General features: G+C 44.2%; 1 protein-coding gene and 1 long non-coding RNA gene across 8 annotated transcripts in view; one reads left to right on the top strand and one right to left on the bottom strand.

The window, feature by feature from the left end:
- LOC116184013 (uncharacterized) overlaps nucleotides 1-11,821 on the bottom strand; it is a 54,209-nt gene extending 42,388 nt beyond the window's left edge. Inside the window, exons 1-2 of the long non-coding RNA XR_014957562.1 lie at nucleotides 11,358-11,821; nucleotides 7,985-8,881 (exon numbers count right to left, since the gene is read on the bottom strand). This is a non-coding gene — a long non-coding RNA (uncharacterized LOC116184013). The remainder of the gene's footprint in view (nucleotides 1-7,984; nucleotides 8,882-11,357) is intronic.
- Nucleotides 1-18,817, top strand: part of PEAK1 (pseudopodium enriched atypical kinase 1) — a 110,113-nt gene that overhangs the window by 53,168 nt on the left and 38,128 nt on the right. The gene's annotated exons all lie outside the window — the stretch shown is intronic.

The following is an 18,817-nucleotide window of genomic DNA, read 5'->3' as shown; positions in this document are numbered from 1 at the left end:
CCAGATGTCCAAACAGCACTGCAGGCTGCTGAGATGTGTGCTGGTTATCTGCTGCATAGCCCTGCCCAAGCTCTAACAATTACTGAATAGTTCTGTTCCTCTTCTACTGTGGCTTTGCTGTGCTGTATTGCTGTTCTTATTAACATCTTTACCAGGTTACAATACTTCCAATTTTTCACAGTGTTTTCTTGAATTAGTAACTAGGAATAAAAGTACCACTTGATAGCAAGTAGTGACACCTTGTTTTCTCCTATCAGTGCAGCTGCAAACCAGTCAGAGGGATTGAATCTGTCCCAAAATCCCTCTTTCCAGGAAAGCACTGCTGGAAATGGAACTAAGACAACTTTCTCTTGTTGGTACTGACTTCCTCTTTCATTTATTTTGCTGACAGCACAGTTCAGGTACCTCACAATCTAAACATGTCTTGTTCCATGCAGGAGCAGAAGTGATCAGTAGTTCTGACTTACAGACATTTCAGGTTTCTTGAGCACTATCTCTGCTGTCCCCTCCTGTAATAGTTTCAGATATATGCACTGGCATTCAGATCAGGATATTTAGTTTTCAGCATAAAACTGTTTGCTTTCAGCATCCATATAAAGCATATGGAGAGGATGCACACACCCACCAATTTAAAGATGCCATACTATGAGAAATAAACAGGTATTACTGCAGTCATGCCCACTGGAACAGTTTGGGGTGTATTTTAGTACACCAGTGTTGTGGTTTCAGTGTATTTAAGGCTTTAAGTGAGTGAATTTACAAGTATTAAATGGATCAAAATTTATGATTTTGCCTTGTTAATGTAAAAGACATTTCTTCTGCAGCTAAGGAAAGATGACACCAAGCTCACTGAAGAAAAAATAGTCCTGACTATGAGTCTTTGTTACTGATTTTCAAGAGTTTAGCTGATAATACCCATTAAGCTTGATGTTGGTGATGGATACAAAAATTAACCTTGAATATCTGAGTGGTAGTGACATACTTGAGTCTTGCATCAGTCAGTATTCAGTTAATTATCTAAGTATCAGTGCAAAGAGAACAGGCTCCAGCTGGCTGTAATTAGGGCTGGATTGTTCCATGCCTTCAAGACAATTTTTACATTCATGGGATCTGCAGCTTTCTGTTGTCCTCATTTCCTGCAACATAAAAGCACTTGTATGTCAAAGAATGAAAGGGGGCAGAGAGTGAGAGAGGCTGTGCGGATAAATCTCATTAACATCCCTGACAGTCTGGCTGAGAAATAGGCATTGCAAGATCTAAATAATATTTTAAAAATAAAGAGGGAAAACAACCCCAGGAGCCATAGACAGAAAGTGTTATTTCACTTGCCTGGAAGACAAGGTGGATCTTTAGAAAGCACAGTGGGTTTTATAAAAGCTGAAATATGCTCTGTAAATTTTGGTCTTAATGAGAGACCACCAGGCTGTGCAGGAATAAAGTTGGATGGCAAATCAGGAGTGTGTGTGACAGTGGGGGAGGCCCTGGGAGCAGCACTGCCAGTGCCAGAGGTCCCAGCCCCTTGGTGCAAGCCAGCTCTGGGGTTTCCCTTGCTCTGCTGAGCTCCCAGCTCTGCTGTGCTGGCACTGGCTCCCAGGGATGTCCTGGCCTGGGGAGAGGCTCCTCAGCTCCTTTCAGCTCTCAGGTCATCATGACCTGTGCAGCTCATGAGCAACACTGGCAAGTTTTCAAATTATTCCTCGGTTTGGGGAAGAAACAGCCTTTTGCGTAGTTTGCATGTAAAATTGCATTTTGGTATTTCAGTGGGATCCAGGGGGGAAGGTTTGTGCCAGGAACTGGCAGGGGAAAAGGGCAGTCAGTGTGAGCCCAAGGACTTCAGGGCAGGATCTGTTCAAGCCATGAACCTGCTGCTCTTCACCTGCTGAAACCTCCCCTGGCACTTCTGGGGAGCAGAGGGAAGCAGAGGCCCAACAGCTCCCGTGTTGGTGCTCACTGCTGATGTCCTTTGCTCCCTGGCCTGACAGAAATCCACTCTTCCTGCCCACCCACGTGTGCAGCTGATGCAGTTTGAAAGCTGGGGCTGTTCAGAGCTGTCATGAAGGTGAGCTTGGCCATCTAATTCTGCTTCCTAATGTCTTATAAGGGCCTAAAGGAAGCTAACAAAACCAGTAATTGATAGGGAAAGGTGTACAAGTTAAATTCCTTCTTTATTCAATGTAAAATAAATATTGTCACAAGCAGTAATAGTTGCATGTGTGTTTCTGTTCAGGTTGGCTCTATTCAGACAGGCCTCCCCAGCAGTGGCTCTGCAGGTACCTGAGCTGCTTTAGCAAAGGCTTTTGCCACTTGCATAGGACTGCAAGTACTGAGCTGTGTCTGAGCCATCATCCTGCAGTGCCCTGGCACTGGGTGAGCACAGACAATCTGTGTGTCACAGCACTTCAGCAGGGCAAGGCTGAGGTGTGGAATATACACCCAAAAAAATTTTATTTTGTGTGCTGAAATAAACTGTGTAAATTTTCTTTTGTGCACTTGACTATTAACAGAGAATTAACGTTTTGCTACTTCAACAAGAATGCTTTACTTAATGACCTGCTTCTGTGAAAGTTTATATTCTCTGAGTATAGAATTTAGAATCATAGATTCTGTTTATTGACTGAAACTAAATAACTAAGTCTCTCAATCCTCAGTATCTCACTGATCTCCTTGAAACATTCCTATGTCAGATATGCAAAACCAGGTGGATGGGTAAGAAACTGATACCCAGTGTGTAAGTACACACCTGCCTCAGCTCTGGCCATACAGCACAGAGCCACTTAGCCATGGTTTGATGTTAATTATTCACCACTAGTGATGAGCTGTGAGTAAGGGCAGTTGCTGAACTGTTCTCCCCCATTACTGTAGGAATATAAAAAGGTCAAAGACTCTAGAAAGTGTAAAAAGGTCTCAGAAAGTAGACATAAAGCTGAGAAAAGCTAGGAAATTTCAAAACTTTCTCTTGGGAAGCTAGAAAGTTAAGAACCAAATGAATACATTTATATTTATCATAGGGAACAAGAAAGAACAAGAACTTACTGATAGTTCAAGATGTGAAAAGTCCTAGATATATGCTTTGCAAAGATAGAAAAAGTTTCAATCTTAAATAATGAATTATTGTGTATTATTTGAAGTTCACAGAAGTCCTTTTGTTAATGTTAAACCCACATGGGTCCTTTTCTTATTGGTTAGAGTATAATGACTTTACACCTTTTCTTTTATGCTGTTGGTTCAAAGAATACGTAGAAAAAGGCTTTGCATAAGATGCCATCCTGTCTTTGATCTAGATTTGTGTGGATGTTGTCGTTTCTCTGTGTCTCTTGCTTTTTGCTTGTGTGATGCAGACAGGTAATAAATCCTACCTCTGCAACCAGTCAGGGTCCATCCCACTTGTGAGACACAGACCAATCCAGCAATTACAGTATCAGAGAATTGTTAAGGTTGAAAAAAACCCTTAAGATCATTGTGTCCAACCTCTGACACAGCATTGCCAGCTCCACCACTGACCTGTGTCCCCAAGTGCCACATCCACCCAGCTTTTTAATCCCCAGGCATGGTGACTCTACCACTGCACTGGGCAGCTTCTGCCAGGGCTGGACGACCCTTTCAGGGAAGACATTTTTCCCTAATTTCCAACCTAAACCTCCCTTGCACTCCATGTCTTCCTTGTGAGGAGCCCAGAACTGACCCCAGAGTTTGAGGTGTGGCCTCAGCAGTGCCCAGCACAGGGGGATGCTCACTGCCCTGCTCCTGCTGCAGCAGCATTGCTGCTACAGCCCAGGTGCCATCAGCCTTCTCCCGGGTTCGTGTTCAGCTGTGCCCATGTTCTTCCTGTGGGGAGCTTTCCAGTCCCTCTGCCCCAGCCTGTAGCACTGCAGGGAGTTGTGAGCCAAGGACAGAACCCAGCTCTTCACCCTGTAGAACCTCATACAATTGGCCTGGCACATGGATCTGGCCTGTCCTGGTCCCTCTGCAGAGCCCTCCTGCCCTCCAGCAGATGAACATTCCCACCCCACTCAGTGTTCTCTGCCACCTGGCTGAGGGTGCCCTCAGTCCCCTCAGGCCACCCCTTCTCCTTCCCTTTAGCCTGGGTTAGCACTTAGTAGCCAAAGGAAAGGGAGGCACAGGGGGAAGTGCCTGAAGTCCTCTCCTCCCCACAGAAGCTCCCTTTCCTCAGTTTGATTTCCAGCAGGGTACCTTGCTGCAGGGCCCATAGGCACCAGTGTTGGGCAGTGGCTCCAAGGTTAAGCAAACGAGCAGTGGGACTGTGACAGGTTGCACTGTGTTTCCAGGACACACAGCCACAGTCTCCATTTTGCATATCTGTATTTCAAGGGTTTCCAGAAAGTCTAAAGGTACATTTTCCAGGAAATTAAGATAATTCAGTTATGATGACAAAATGTTAAAGGTACAACTTGCAGTAAAATCCAGGAGCTCTTCAAAAGCTCCTCCACTCTGTTTTGTGGTTCATGAGGTGATTCATCCCAGAGACCCTGCCTTCCCAAGTGCCTCAGCTCATACAGAAGTTTAAGCCTGTGTCTATGTTGCAACTTCAGCATAAGGGATAATGGTTCCTAATTGTTGAGTAGCACATCAAGTGCAGTAAGTGCTGACCTCTTTCTGCAGCACTGTGCCACAGAAGGAATGGCTTTCGTGTTGAAACCCAATTGGAGTAGCTGTAATGCTTCATGCATCATTTTAATGGCACTCTCAAAAAGCCTGGTATCTTGGTATGTCATTATCTCAGACTCTGCAGTTGTTGTTTCTTATTTAAATGTCCTATCTCACTTGAGATTTAATGTAATTAGAACCAGCCTGTGGAAAAATCTTTTTCTATTATGTCTTAGCTATTGTTCCAGTCAAGATGGTAAAGCAAATCAAACAGGATATAATGAAAATGATAAAACCATTTGCAAGAGGCAGTTTTCCTGAGGGAAGCAAAAGGCAGCACCACTTTTCATTTTGCTTTGTAATTCTAAACATGGCATGGGCCTGGAGTGACTCCATGGAGACTTGTCCAATACACCTGAGAGCACAGACAGGTACAGCTGGCAGGAATCTGCCTCGGCTGATCCAACAGGGAACCAGAAGCAGCACAGCAATAAGCTTCTTCCACTGTTACTGCTGCTGTCCCAGCCTTTTCAGCCAGCACTGGCTCTGCCAGCCAAGGTGTGTGTGAAGGAGCTGGGCCTGCAGTAATGAATGTCTGAGATTGTTATTTGTAACTCAAGCTGCAGTATCCTGGCTGGGGAGGTGCACCCAGGGTGGTGTTTGCAAGGGCACTGGCACCCACAGCCTCAGTGTAATGTGTGTCTGCAGCAGAACTGCTGCTCCTGCTGTGGAAGGAGAGGGAAAAGTGTCCAAGGCTTTTCTGGTCTGGCTTGGAGGCCACATCACAGCAAGGCAGGAGCCCTGACTGCTCTCTCTGCTGGGTGATTGCTGAGCAGTTCAGGTGTTACTGCTCCACATCTCTTGGCTTTTCTATTAGGTTTATAATTTGACATCAAAGCTGTTTTGCAATGTATTTTCCCTTTTGTGCACAAGCCACTTGTGAGCAGGCTTTTGTATTGTCAGCACGAGTTACAGAAATCTATATTAATTCTCAGCAGTATTGATAAACTTTAGCTGTGGGAGGCTTTGATCCAGGGCTGCGTGCCATGGACAGAGCTGGACAGGCATGGGATGCTGGCAGGGCTCTCAGTCCTGCTGTTCTGGAGGGGATGCATCAAGTGCCCAGGGGTACAAAGCCTGGCCAGCCAGGCACTGCTGCTGCTCTGCTGCTGGGTTTACCTGGGACTGTGGGCTTTGGAGTGCAGAGTGCAGCCAGCTGAATCTGTCTTCACACAAATGGCAGAAGCAACAAATCATGCTTATTTTTCAAAAGCCAATGATGTAAAAATTCAAAGGATCAAAATGCAAGTAATTCAAATGATTGAAGAAATCATTAGGTTAATACCTGCAAACAATTGTGTATCTTCAGATGTAATGAAAGAAAATCCTGGAACTGGAAAAATTATCTTTTTTTGTAGGTTTCTGAGTTTGGTGCTGACTAATTTATAGATCACCTGTGCACAGGTTTGCCTCTTCTGTTACCTTGCTCTCTTTGGAATTGAAGAAACAGTAGTTTCTTCCTCTGCCTTTCTCCCTGTTCCTTTCTTGTAAAGAAATGATTAAATACTCAGAGTACAAATGCTGCACATGAATATTTATAAGAACTTTTATAACATTTAGCGAGGCAATGCTTCATGGCTGTCTCTTTCTGAATGCACATAAGAAAGTGCCATAATTTCTTCGAAGCCCTGAGTCCTTATTTGCTACTGGGTTGGCAGGAGCTGGAGGCTCCTTGGGGCTGCAGTCACTGATGATGACAAAAAACAGAGATCATTGGGGTGTTTCCTACTTTCCTGTTAAAGAACTTGGCTTGTGTTTAATATCTCATAAGAACACATTTTTCATGCATCATTTACATTTAAGTTGCAGAAAATTGCTAGGTAGGAATCTTGTTACTGGCATTGGATAAATACCTGATTCCTGTGTTGATACTTTGGTCTGGGAAGAAACAAAATTAAACGTCTTTTGCTTGGAATACTGACACTGTGGGACAATTGAGTGGCCCTGGAGCACACTGTGCAAAGCACTTGGAGGGTCCTCCTGTTAATGCAGAAGTGCTTTAGCCTCCACTTCTCTGCATATTGTCTCTCTGGAGTAGGGCATCCTGTGCATACCTAATTGCCTGTGTAATGCCTCAGAGTGTTGTCACACACCCACTTCTAAAAAGCAAATGGAAACTAGTAGCTCTTAATAGCAGATTTTTCCCCTTGACATCCTGAAAGAATTTAGATCAGATCAAGCACAGAGGAAAAAGAAGAAAAGCTTTAGGAATAAGCAAAAAGGAGAGGGGGTTAGAGTTGTGATTTGTTAAAGCTGAAGATAATTTTAGAACTGGGTTTGGAAGTCCTTGCTCATAATCCTGTTATAACCTCTCCCCTTCTCCCTTATAAAATAATTGCCATAAATTGCATGTTCTCATGTCCACAATGTTGCTGCATGAATTGAAGACTTGCAGTGTTTTTTAAAAGCTGGAGTGCACGATGTGGCTGGGAAGTTATTCTGGAGCTTGGCACACCACGCGTGGGTCTGTGTGATGTGCTGGTGAAGTGCCCCCATGCTGGACCCACTCGGGGCAGAGTGGGAACCACCCCAAGGCCAGGGCTGGTTCTGTGGGCAGAGCCTGTCACCTCCCGTGGATCTGCTCCAGCAGGGGCTGCCTGGCTGTCCCACACCTCCCCACTGGCTTCTGACAGGCTGCTTTCTGCGGGCTGGGCTTTAAACAATCCCCACTTTAACAGCTTTCACTGGGTCAGCTGGCTAAGTTAATTCTGCCTGGAATTCATTAATACTATCATATTTCTATTTTATAATCATATTTTCTCAGTTTTAAGTCCCCTTTTATCTGGTTTACTTCAGCTTTCTGCCTGGGATGTGTGCATCTTCTGTAGATCTCAGTTGGAAAATGTCAGAATATCCCAAGGATCTGATACTTGCGATTTCTTCCCTTTTGTGTCTTTATTTATAAATATGTCTAATTTATACTTCTCTGCTACAGCAGTATGCAAACTATAGAGGTGTATTTTTAAAGAAGGCGCCATTTATGTGACTTGAACCCCTGAACTACTACTGTACTTAATTTTCAGACAGTGATTTTGATCTCCTTCCCAGATGTTTTAGGCACAGTAATTATTAGAATTATTTTCATCATTGGCAAAGGACAATTGAAGGACACTATCAACAATCAATTTTGTTTGCATTTCAATTAAAGCTGTATACTTGTAGCATTACATTTATCACTAGATATTACAATAATAATATTGAAAGACAATAATGCTCTCAGTTGTGCTTTACTTGTGCAAAACTTTTGAACCTGCTGCATGACCTCTGAGCACGTCAGAGTCAGAACTTGGTTACCTCTGTAAGAAAAGTATGTACTCACCTGAGAACTCTTGGAGTGTGTTTAGCAGCAGGTATAATTCAGGATCTTGGGAAAATGCTCCCAAGTTTGCATCTACAAGGAAACAAAGGTATTGTCTACATTGGTGTGAAGCAGCTCGTCAAATCCACCTAAACAAATTAAAAAACCTGTAGTCCTTGGATAATAATATCTACAAGAGTTTTCATATCGTATTTTTCATAGGGAAGATTGAAATTAGACTTCCAAAAAAATTAGTATGACAGCTCTTCCTAATTTATTTATTTGCACTGAATTTTTAGTAAAAATGAAGTGTGCACCAGGGAATGTATAGGCATAGCAAGTGGTAAAATTCCAGGGACCTTTACTTTCATTTGTCTCTGATTCCTGGCATATTCAAGGTTTGTGGAGTTTTGAGGCAGAATTTATTTTATTACTACTACAGAGCCTCAGACTGAAATCTTCCATCACACCCTGTGAGACAAAGGCCTTGACTCAAGCAGAGAACTTGCTGCTGGAGCTTGGTGTGTGACTGCAGCCCAGTGCCTGCTGGAATTGCTGGAATTGCTGCCACGGAGGGGGATGAGGGATCTGCCTGCTCCTCCTTCAGCTCAGGCATTAATGATGCTGCTGCCTCACTTCAGCAGGCAGCCATCTCATTATCTCTGGGAAGTCTCCTCTGCCCTTTTCCTTTCCCGTTCTTCTTTCTCCAAGTTTAGCAAGTAATTAAAAGAGTACAGTGGCTGAGGAGTGAAAACGGAATTTTTCCAAATGCTGTTCCTTGTAAAATGTAATACATCACCCACACATCCCAGGGCAGTGATTGAAGATCTCCTCACATTTGTCTTACTTGAGATTTAAGCAAAATCATCTGCTGAGCATTTCGGTCTATCCATGTGCATTACAATCCATCCAGGCTCCCTGAAAAGAAAAATGGGAAAATAAGACATGGTTAATGTCCCGGGCTTTATGTGGAGAGAAGAGATTTAACTGGGGCATTAGAGACAGAGGCTCCAGTCTATCTCCTGACTGAGAGCTAATTAGCATTGTGAGCCTGTCCTTTTGGTAAGTGTCGTGGATTATCTCAGCCTTGGAAGGGCTCTGGCTGGAGCAGCAGTGCAGGAGCTGGGGCTGCCTGGCTGTGGCACTGCCTGGGGCTGCAGTGTGTCCTGGCAGGGCAGGAGCTCCTCCTGGAACCCACCCAAAACCCAAGCCTTGCTTTGGCACAGCCACGGGTGAACAGAAGTTGTGCAGAGCTGCTCCTTACAACCACTGTCTCTCCACTTTACTCTTCCTTTTCCTGCAGTACCATATGGAAGTAAGGAAATTACTTTGCTCTCTAAAGAAAGAAAGAAGAAACAAGTATTTTTATGTAGCAAAAATTTTTGTATTAATATGTATTTTGAAGACCTACACAGCACAGAGCAGATCTGCTTCAGTATCTCATCTCTGCTGTATGAAGCAATCAAGAAGCCAATCCTACACCTATATCCAGGCAGCTGATAAATCTCCTATTATTAACTTCACCTTTTTTGATTTTTTTTTTTTACATGCAGAATTCTGGCATACAAACACATCATCTGCCTTTATTGAGTTTGACATACTGCAATTTCTCTCAAAATTAAGGCTTTGGAATCCCTGTTCACATACCAGGTTTCAACAAAAGGCTTCATAAAACAGCTGGCTTTAAAAGCTGAATGATTGTCAGATGAGAAATGATTTGTACTTGAAACAGTCATAGAAGGTGAAGTTAGTAGTAACTAATTTTCTGGTTATGCCAAAAAATATTTCTGCAAATCACTGAAATCAAAAAAATCTAGCATTTAATCTTTATTCACATTACTGAGACTGGTTTTTCTGTCAAATAACTGCTGGATACTATTGCAAACAAAAGGCTTGCTTTTTAAAACAGCTTTAAAAAAAAGCACAAATTCCTTGTATTTGAAAAACCATGTTTCCTGTCTTTCTTGTGCCTCTGTATATCATCTTTGCAGATGCTGAATTTTAGTGAGGTATAAATAGATAACTTAGTTAACAAGTATACAAAAGGCTAAATTAACTTTTAAATCTAGTACATTTTAATTACATTTTTCTATGTCATTACTGAGAAACCAAAATGATGAAAATGCAGTGGATGTTCTGTGGGTTAGGCATGGCTATAGGTGACAGGTCTGAAACTGGTTGTAGGTAGGAGGTGCTACTGAGCAGGATGCTAGTATTAATCTTGGTCCTAAAATAAGTCAGGGGTTTTTATGAGCAGTCTGAAAGAAAATGTAAATAGGGAGAGCAGGATATTTGAAAGCAGAGATATGCACTGGCTATACTGGAAAAAAAATATGAAGGAAATACATTTTATTTATACTGTACAGCTGTAAACTGGGAATAAAAGATTTTAGGCCAGGGTTGCCTGATTGCACTGAGAGACGTGAAGCTGCTGAAAAGCCTGTGGAAGGCATGAGCACATCATTATCGTGAGTTGTGGCTCATGACAGCAGAGGGCAGTGCCTGGCCTCCAGGTGTGCAGGATGTGCTGCAGCAGTGCAAGGGTTGTTCTGCTTTGTCCCAGTGTGGAACACTGTGCTGTCTTTGCAGAGCAGCCCAGGGCTGCTGCTGACAGGTCACAGGTGGCACTGGGGGTTACAGGTTTGGGCAGCTTCGTTTCCAGAGAAGGTCAGAGAGCTCCTTTTATTCATATTTGTATTTGAAAGTAGCAAAGTAGAAGCAGAAGTGCTGCTGAAGTATGGGGGAAAGCGATGAGTAAGGCAGCGTTGATGGCTGTCGTGGTTGCCATGGCAATCCCTTGGCCACCGGTTGGGATGCCATCCCTGTTTATGTAACCATCACAGAACATATGCCACCACCACTAATTAAGCCAAGGCTGAGCCCAGAACTTTGAAATCTGCCACACCTCTTTTTTCCGTGTGAATTGCCGGGTTAAGCACTACAGAGTGTGGAGCCTCCGGTGGGACCGTCCTGGGGAGCCCTGGCAGGGCCTTCCCTTCCCGGGCTGTGTCCTGAGCAGTTCCCCCCGCGGGGAACCCCCTGGTGTCCCCGGGCCGCTCTGACACCCCCCGGGAGCTGGGAGGCAGCAGGGCAGAGCTTCGCTGCTGCTGCTGCGGCTGTTGGCTCACACTGGTTCCCGTTATAAACAATTTACTTCCAAATGCCACAATGGTGCACAGGGCAGGAATAAACCTCCCTCAAGACCCTCCAAGAGAGCTGGTAATAGCAGCCTGTCCCATTTCACTCGGAATGGCGGTGACAAAAGGTAATTGCCCTGGGCTTGGTGTGGTTTCTGGTGTGGGCTTGTAGCAGCCCAGTTTGCTAATAAAGTATTCTGTCATAAAAATCTCGTTTGAAAGGCAAGGAATTCAGATGAGTGTGGTTCTGCTTTTACCTTCAGACCCCTGTGGACTGGTATTGAGTCATCTCAGCAGTAGAAGAGTAGAAAATTTACATTGTGTTTTTTTCTGGCTACAAAAGGCTTCTCATTCTCAGGATTCTGTCAAGCACAAGTAGCAAAATTTGTGTCTGGCAATCAGTTCCTTTAAGAAAACATTTCTATCTGTAAAGAAGAAGCAAAGAAAGAGAATTGAATGTTGGTGGTGATTTTCTTTCTCTTTCCTTTGCTAGAGCTCGTTTGCCGTGATTCAGCTTTGTTTCCTCCTGTGTGGCACCCCAGGAGCGAGAGCTGGCCGGGCTGGAGCGTTCCCAGGTGGGATGGGAGCCCCTCGGTGAGCGCCGGGAGCAGCTCCCGGGAAGGCAGGCCGGGATCAGCCCCGGCTCAGCCCCGGCCCCGGCTCGGCCCCGGCCCCGGCTCGGCCCCGGCTCAGCCCCGGCTCGGCCCCGGCTCAGCCCCGGCTCTGCCCCGGCTCGGCCCCGGCTCGTTCCCGGCTCGGCCCCGGCTCGGCCCCGGCCCCGGCTCGGCCCCGGCTCTGCCCCGGCTCAGCCCCGGCTCTGCCCCGGCTCGGCCCCAGCCCCGGCTCGTTCCCGGCTCAGTCCCGGCTCTGCCCCGGCTCAGCCCCGGCTCAGTCCCGGCTCAGCCCCGGCTCGGCCCCGGCTCGGCCGCCTCTGCAGTTCAGTGCCGGATGCAGCTGCCTGCTCCTGCTGCCCCACAGCAGCTGGGCAGTGAAGGCAGGGATTTCCTGCCTGCAGCAGCCCGCTCCTGATTCCTGCTTCCCCTTGCTCCTCCTTCAGCACTGGCTAAAAATTATAGTGGTTTACACACTTGATAGCTATAAACATCTCTCTGTGAAAATGCAGGGTATTTCTTCTCTCATGGAGTAAATTGAGCAAATTCCCCAGCTGCAAAAATCAGTCATTGACTGTAAAGATAAAAAACTAACGCAGGATTTCTGTTGTATTTCCTTTCTGATTGTGTCCTTGATTATATTTAATGGTGCCTTCACTGCGTAGTTTTCCATATGTGGAGTATTTTAAAGTATGGAATCAAATTTTGGGAACTTTGGAATTTTGGGTTTTGTTGGGGCTTTTTCCTGCCCTACATCTTGTCTCTTTTGGTAGGCTAAAAAGCTGATGACTGTGAGATGCCCTGGGCTTGGCTGTTAGTCCTTTTCAGTCCCCATGGAGGGAAAGGGCTGCACACAGAGCCCCCACATGTGCCTGGAACACTGGGATGTTGTGGACTCGCAGACACAACACTTAATCATCAGAATAAGGAAAAAGTCAATTCTTATTATGTATGCTAAAAGCATCCAATGCCAGTGCCAGTACCTCCTAATTCCTTTTCTGAATTTCATCTATGCTGGTGCTTTTTATCCCTAATAACATTCTTATCAGTGGTGGCTTGCCATTTTATGGGAATGGATTTTAGGCAAAGCATAAGTAGAATAAGCAAAGAAATTATCTGTTGTAAACTTCAACACTAGTAAACATTAATATCTTTAACCTTTTGACTTGGAGCTCATCACTCATTTCATTGCTCTGGCTTACGACTGCAGATTAAAATTTCTTGCATTCATCTTGCTTGCTGAAGTAGCTTATTGGGATGAATAAATGGCACCCTAATTAGAAGAGTAGCCTGATTGAGAACAAGCTGCTGGAACCAGCTTTGATGGTCAAAAAATTACCTGTAGCTAGTTTCTCAAGATTATCAAAGAGGCCCTCAAATTAGAATGTCTGTCTTTGATCATAGATGTGAGGAATGAGGCAAAATGAGTGCACCAAGCAGATGGCAGTGGGAGGAGATGGTTGCTGTGGATTGGGAAACTGGAGGAGTTTTTACAAAGATTCGGGCCCTTTCCAGGCATTGCTCTACCACATAGTGAATGAGATAGCAGTATAGGGCTTATTTTTATTTCTGTTTTCCACCATAAAATAGCAATGTATGCGTTGTCAAAAGTTAAATTGATTAGGTTATTTTCAGAGAAAAATCCCTCTTCTATCATTCCTCTGTAACCTTACCCTGACTTTTCTAACCTGTAGTGTGACAAGCTTCAAACAGTACTAATCTTTAGTAATCTCTTTCCACCTGGCTTCCTTACCTGGCTGATTCCCACTGCCTGACCTGGCTGTGGCTGTGGGTTTGTCCAGATCCCTGCAGGACCTGTGGGTGTGACACAGTCCCACAGGCACCTGACAGCCTGAGGCCCCAGCTGCCCAGTGCAAACATGAAGTCACAAAAGGTAGAAATGGGATGGCCCAGGACTGAGTTACAAGTGTGGGACAGAGTGACAAAGTGTGGGAGGAGGAGAGAAAGGCCTGACCTTCCCAGTGGGAGAGGATGGGATCTCCGTGTTCTTGCACCATGGGTTGCTTTGCTGGATCAAGCTAAAACCATGGAAAAAGCAGGATCTGGTAAGAGGAGGAGCAGTCAGGCACAGCCTACAGCAGTGCCTGCCCTTCACCCTGCCCAGACTTCTCCAGGGGCCAGCACAGGAACAGTCTGGTAATGAGCAAATCCTCTGCTCCACTGAAATGGTTGATGCTGGTTTCAGGCTCTGAATGTGGGAGCTTTGGGTTCACCCCACCTCGTACAAGTGTCATGGCTCATCCCAGGTATAAATGTCTGGTTCTTCCTCTGAATCCATTGACCCCTTGATCTCCGTGCCAGCTTCTTTCAGGAAGTGTTTTGTGTGGAATAATTTTCTTTTTGGAGATGTAAATATGCTGCATTGGGTTTATTGCCTTTTTTTTCTGAGATAGACACTAAATGGGAACACCCAGTCTGTCTTCTTTATGTGACGGATCATTTAATATACTATTACATTATTTTATTTGTCTCAGTTCTGAACTAAACTATCCTAATCTTTTTGTTTCACTGAAGGGATGAAAAGCTTTCCATATTAAAATATTTTTGTGGCTGTTTTATGCAGCATTTCTTCCTGAGGTGTCATATGCATAGAACTGAGTGCAATACTCAGTAAATCATGTCATTGATTTTCTCACACAGAAAGCATGTAATCTGCTGGTTGCCTGCCTTTGCTGTGACACCATTTGCATGCCCTGCCATTAGGAATTGGAGAGAACTTCTTAAAAGCTTAAAATAAAATTGTGCCATTTCTTTTTTGCCCATTGGTTCATGGTTTGGTAGGAAGAGCAGGTTTCCTTCCCAGAAGTAATGATAAAGAGCAGGTCCCTTCACCATGTGCTGAACTGATGCCTGGTTCTGATAAGGGACTAATTTTGCATGGCTCAGCCACCTGGTTCCTGAATTTCTCCACAATTCTTGGCTCTGCACAGTCCAGACCTGCTGTGCTGTTGCTGTAATTTATCAGTTATTTTTAATACCTCATTTTTTTATAATGGCTCATAGTGGTTCGTTCTTAAACTTAATCCTTCCAAGTCTTTATTTAATGACTCCTGAGGTTCCCAGGGGGGACTGGGACCACTGGAGGGTGCCCACTGTGCTGCAGCCTCAGTGTTGTAGCTGTTCCTATCCTGGCTGTGAGCCAGCCCCTCCCTCCTGAGTTACCTGCCTTGACTCTTCAATGTGTCTTTGGTTCCTTTGGTTTAGTCAGTTCTCCCCCATCCTTTCCAATGCTGTTTTGTATTTTGATATCCACAAGTTATTTGCTAAACTGAAATGGGGGTTTTGGGGGGTCTTGGGGGTTGGTACTTGTGGGTTTTGCTGCCTCAGGTGTTCAACACTCAGATCCTTGGAGCCAGGGCCTGCAAGAGTGCAGGGGAAAGAGGTTAAAGCAAACAGGAGTTGCAGAATTGCTGGACTCCACAACCCAGGGATGATCCACCCTGTTTTCCTTCTCAAGCTGTGCTCAGCAGAAGGATAACCACAACTGTTCCCAGGTCTCTGACTATAAAAGCACTATAATGTTTCTCAGGTATTGCTTTTTTGTTTGTTGTGAGCAGACTCTGGAGAGGTTTGGTAAAGTTCATTCTCCTCTACAAGTATTTGCATGTGCTTAAACAAAAGGAAAAAAAGATCAAAGGGCAGAATTTCAAGTGAGCCAGGAAGGGTAAATCAAAGATAATTAGATTGGTCAAGATACAGTCATACTTTTAAAATGCTGTGAGGGACTTAATTCTGTTTCCTTTAAATAAAGTAGGGAGAAACTGAAATGCACTGGAATTGGGGATATTTTTTGAAATTGTAATTATTGTGACTTTTTTCCTGTCAGTTGATATGCTTACCTGTAATTTGCCGCTAAATCTTAGAATGTTGTACAGCCATTTTCCGAGAGCACACAATTTATAGTTTGGCTTCCTCACTTTTTTAAAAGTAGAAAATAAAATCAATTTTCCACGTAAATAAAAAAGTATTCCTAAAGAATATACTGTACTGCCATGTCTGAGCACTCATCATTATAAGAATTTATATATATCTAAATGGACCATATAAATTTAAATTTTATTAATACTAAATGATGCTTTTTTTTCCCAAAAGGAAAAAATCTCCAGTTAAGAATGTCAAGAATTCTTATTATTGGGACTCGTAAGAGTCCCTATTCAAATGCCAGCCTTGGCTGGCCCCTCAGCACCAAAGGGCAGAGCTTGGCCTTGTTACAGCTCTGTGTGTTCCCATGTGGTGATGCAGAATCTATCCAGAGTACCTGGGCAGGTCCCGAGGATATTCCTTGCCTTTGCCTTGCTCTGTGGCATTACCTCTTTGGGTTGTGTCAATTGCAGAGAAATGTCCATTTTCTTCTTAAGCATCCCAGATTGTCTAGCCATGGGCAGGTTTTTTCTCCAGTTCCTTGGTTATTTCTATAATCTTTTATCCTTACAAGTTTTAGGGAGGAAAAAAAGCCCATATTTAAGGTTTTTCTCACTTAATTAGTATTATGAAAGATTTATGTAATTTGAGCTCTTTTTGAAGGAGAAAAAATACAATGTGAAACAGTCAAACAGGGAAAAAAAAACTGATCTGCAGCAAGATAAAACTTCTTTTTTAATAAAAGTGGTATTGCCCAGCATTTATGGAAATGTCCATCTGTGCTCTCTGCCAGGGTCAGAGCTCTGGCTTGGTACTGCAGTGAGCTGATATTTAGCAAATATCCTTCACTTTGGGAATAAAGTTGTGCCAGCCCAAAGTGCTTCTTGCATTCTTTAGTTCCTTGGGTTTTCCTGGCACACCCTGAGTGAAGGGAGTGCTGGACACTCTCTGGGAGCATTCCCACAGCCCACTGCTCCCCAGGCAGGACCTGCACCAGTGTTGGTTTTTAAAACAGTCCCTTGAAATGTTTATGATTACATTAAAATTTAAAAGAAACAGAAATCAAATCCTGGCAGAGAATAGCCATCCATTTTTCCCTGCTGTGTGAGACTTGCACTGCTGTTTATGATGATCAGTGACTGTCCACATGCCTTTAAGTGGTTCAGACAAACCACAAAGCCCTGGTGGTTTTGTGGCCTTTGGGCACTCCCATATAGGAAGCCCAGGTTGAATTCCCACTGCTGATTTTGTCAGTCTGAGGACAGGCCTGGCAGTGGGGAGAGGTTTGTGGTTGTGCAGCAGCCCTGACTGGGCTGGTGCCGGAGAAGGCTGATCAATGCAGTTTATTCTGCAGCATAAAAATTGCAGCCCCATTGTCAGGCCCAGCAGCACTAAAGGGAAATGGATTTTCCCTGGAGGAGGACAAACCAAAGGAAACCTGTGCCAGGATGTGGTGATCCCAGAGGAGACCAGAGGGTGCTGGTTGCAGCTCAGGAAAGTCCTGGCCTTTCAGTGGGGGGAGATTTTGCAGCACACAGCATTGCAAACACATGTCTAATAGGTACATTCATTTTCATATGCTCATTCATTGAGCAGGCCTGATTAATTAGTGCGTGTCACCATCTGGTACTTACCGAGACTATTCATTTTTAAAATGTTGAAATTGTAGGGAATGTTGCACACCAATTAAGTTCTTTTTAATTGGATTATTTTAGTATAAAGTATTACTGGAGAAGGCCTTCATTGTGATTCAGCCAGCATGCATCCAAAGGAGACCTGCCAGCCTGAAATTACCTAGAACAAAGGCAAAATGCCTGAAATGCATGTTTATTACTATCTTCATGCACTCAGCAAAGATGATGTCAACAAATAAAAGCACCACAGAGACATTTCTGCATTGCTGTGCAAGCTTCCTGACACGAGGGTATCTCAGCTGATCCCTGCTTCATCTTTGTTCTGCAGCTCCAGATCTGTCATCTTCTCCCTCTGACCTGAGAACTGAAATATGCTTTTGCCTTCCTGACTGCTTGATGCCAGCTCAACAGGGCCAGGCTGAGCCTTCCTGTGCACAGCTCTACCTGCTGGAATGAGGAGCATTAATCTCATATACACAAGGAATTATTTGGCCTTTAAGACTGATAAATTATCTGTGCTGACTCAGCCATTTAGTGAATGAAGTGTCACGATCTTCTGTTGGGAGCAGAAGTTGTCTGTCTGTACTTGCTCCTGACACTGACTCACTGATGAATTTTAGTTCCTTAACGTCACTGCACTGCAGTGGTTCCCTGTATAAATTGTGAATAGTTCTGTTTACCAACTTACATAAAAGGCTTCGAGACACAGGGATGAAATGCAGACTGTTGATGTCACGTATTTGCTATTAATACTTTCTTTACAAGTCTGATGCTGTTTTGTAAGTAACATCTTGTCATTGCCTTGATTTTGCGTAGATTGAGCATCTTCAAATAAGTTTTGTCATCTGAGCTACTCATTTGAGAAGAGCCAGGATCTCTGCAGGGTGCACATTCCTGTTCTTTAGCAGGTACATGGAGTGTCAGTGGAAGCAGGGAAGGTAGGGAAGAAAAGACACTCGCAGCAGGAGAGATCTGAGGTGTGACTACCTGGATCTCTCATTGTCCTGTTTTGTTTTGGAGACAGTGCAGGAATCCAGCAACGAACAGTGTCAGGATGATTTTTTTTCTTGTCCTTGTGTGTATTTTCAGTTCCTTCATTGGCCTCTGCTGCCCCCTGCCAAGCTGCAGCTGGAGACAGCCATGGAAGCAACAGCCTACTGAAAGATTTCATTTCTCTTATCACTCCTAATTACTCTCACCATAATTATCACACATAATAGAGAATCTGTAGTTTTAAAAGTCATTCTTTTTAAAGGAGAGGAAAGCAGCAGAAATATTGCTTTGAGTTGTTCACCAAGGAAGAAACTGACTTTTTTTTTTAAGAATGCAAATGCTTGCTCCAGCAAATAAAGGTCACTGTGGATTTAATTTGAAATAGCGTAGGAGTGTTTCTGATTTCGAAGTACAAAAGTAGCACAGTGTTGGAATTGTTTTGGTTGTTTTCTTAAGATCCATTTCCTCTAGTTGGAAGGTGGCTGTTTCCTCTGTGGTGCAGCTGCAGGCAGTGTCAGGGCCTGTGACAGGAACTGCTCATCCTGCTGTGCCTGAGCCAGTTGCAAACCCAGCTGGGGTTCACAGAGCCAGGGAGTC

This window comes from Lonchura striata, chromosome 10 (genome assembly GCF_050655825.1).
Source record: "Lonchura striata isolate lonStrDom1 chromosome 10, ASM5065582v1, whole genome shotgun sequence".
Classification (NCBI taxonomy): Eukaryota; Metazoa; Chordata; class Aves; order Passeriformes; family Estrildidae; genus Lonchura; species Lonchura striata.
The sequence above is the reverse complement of the archived record's forward strand: the minus strand, read 5'-3'. Positions and strand labels throughout refer to the sequence as shown.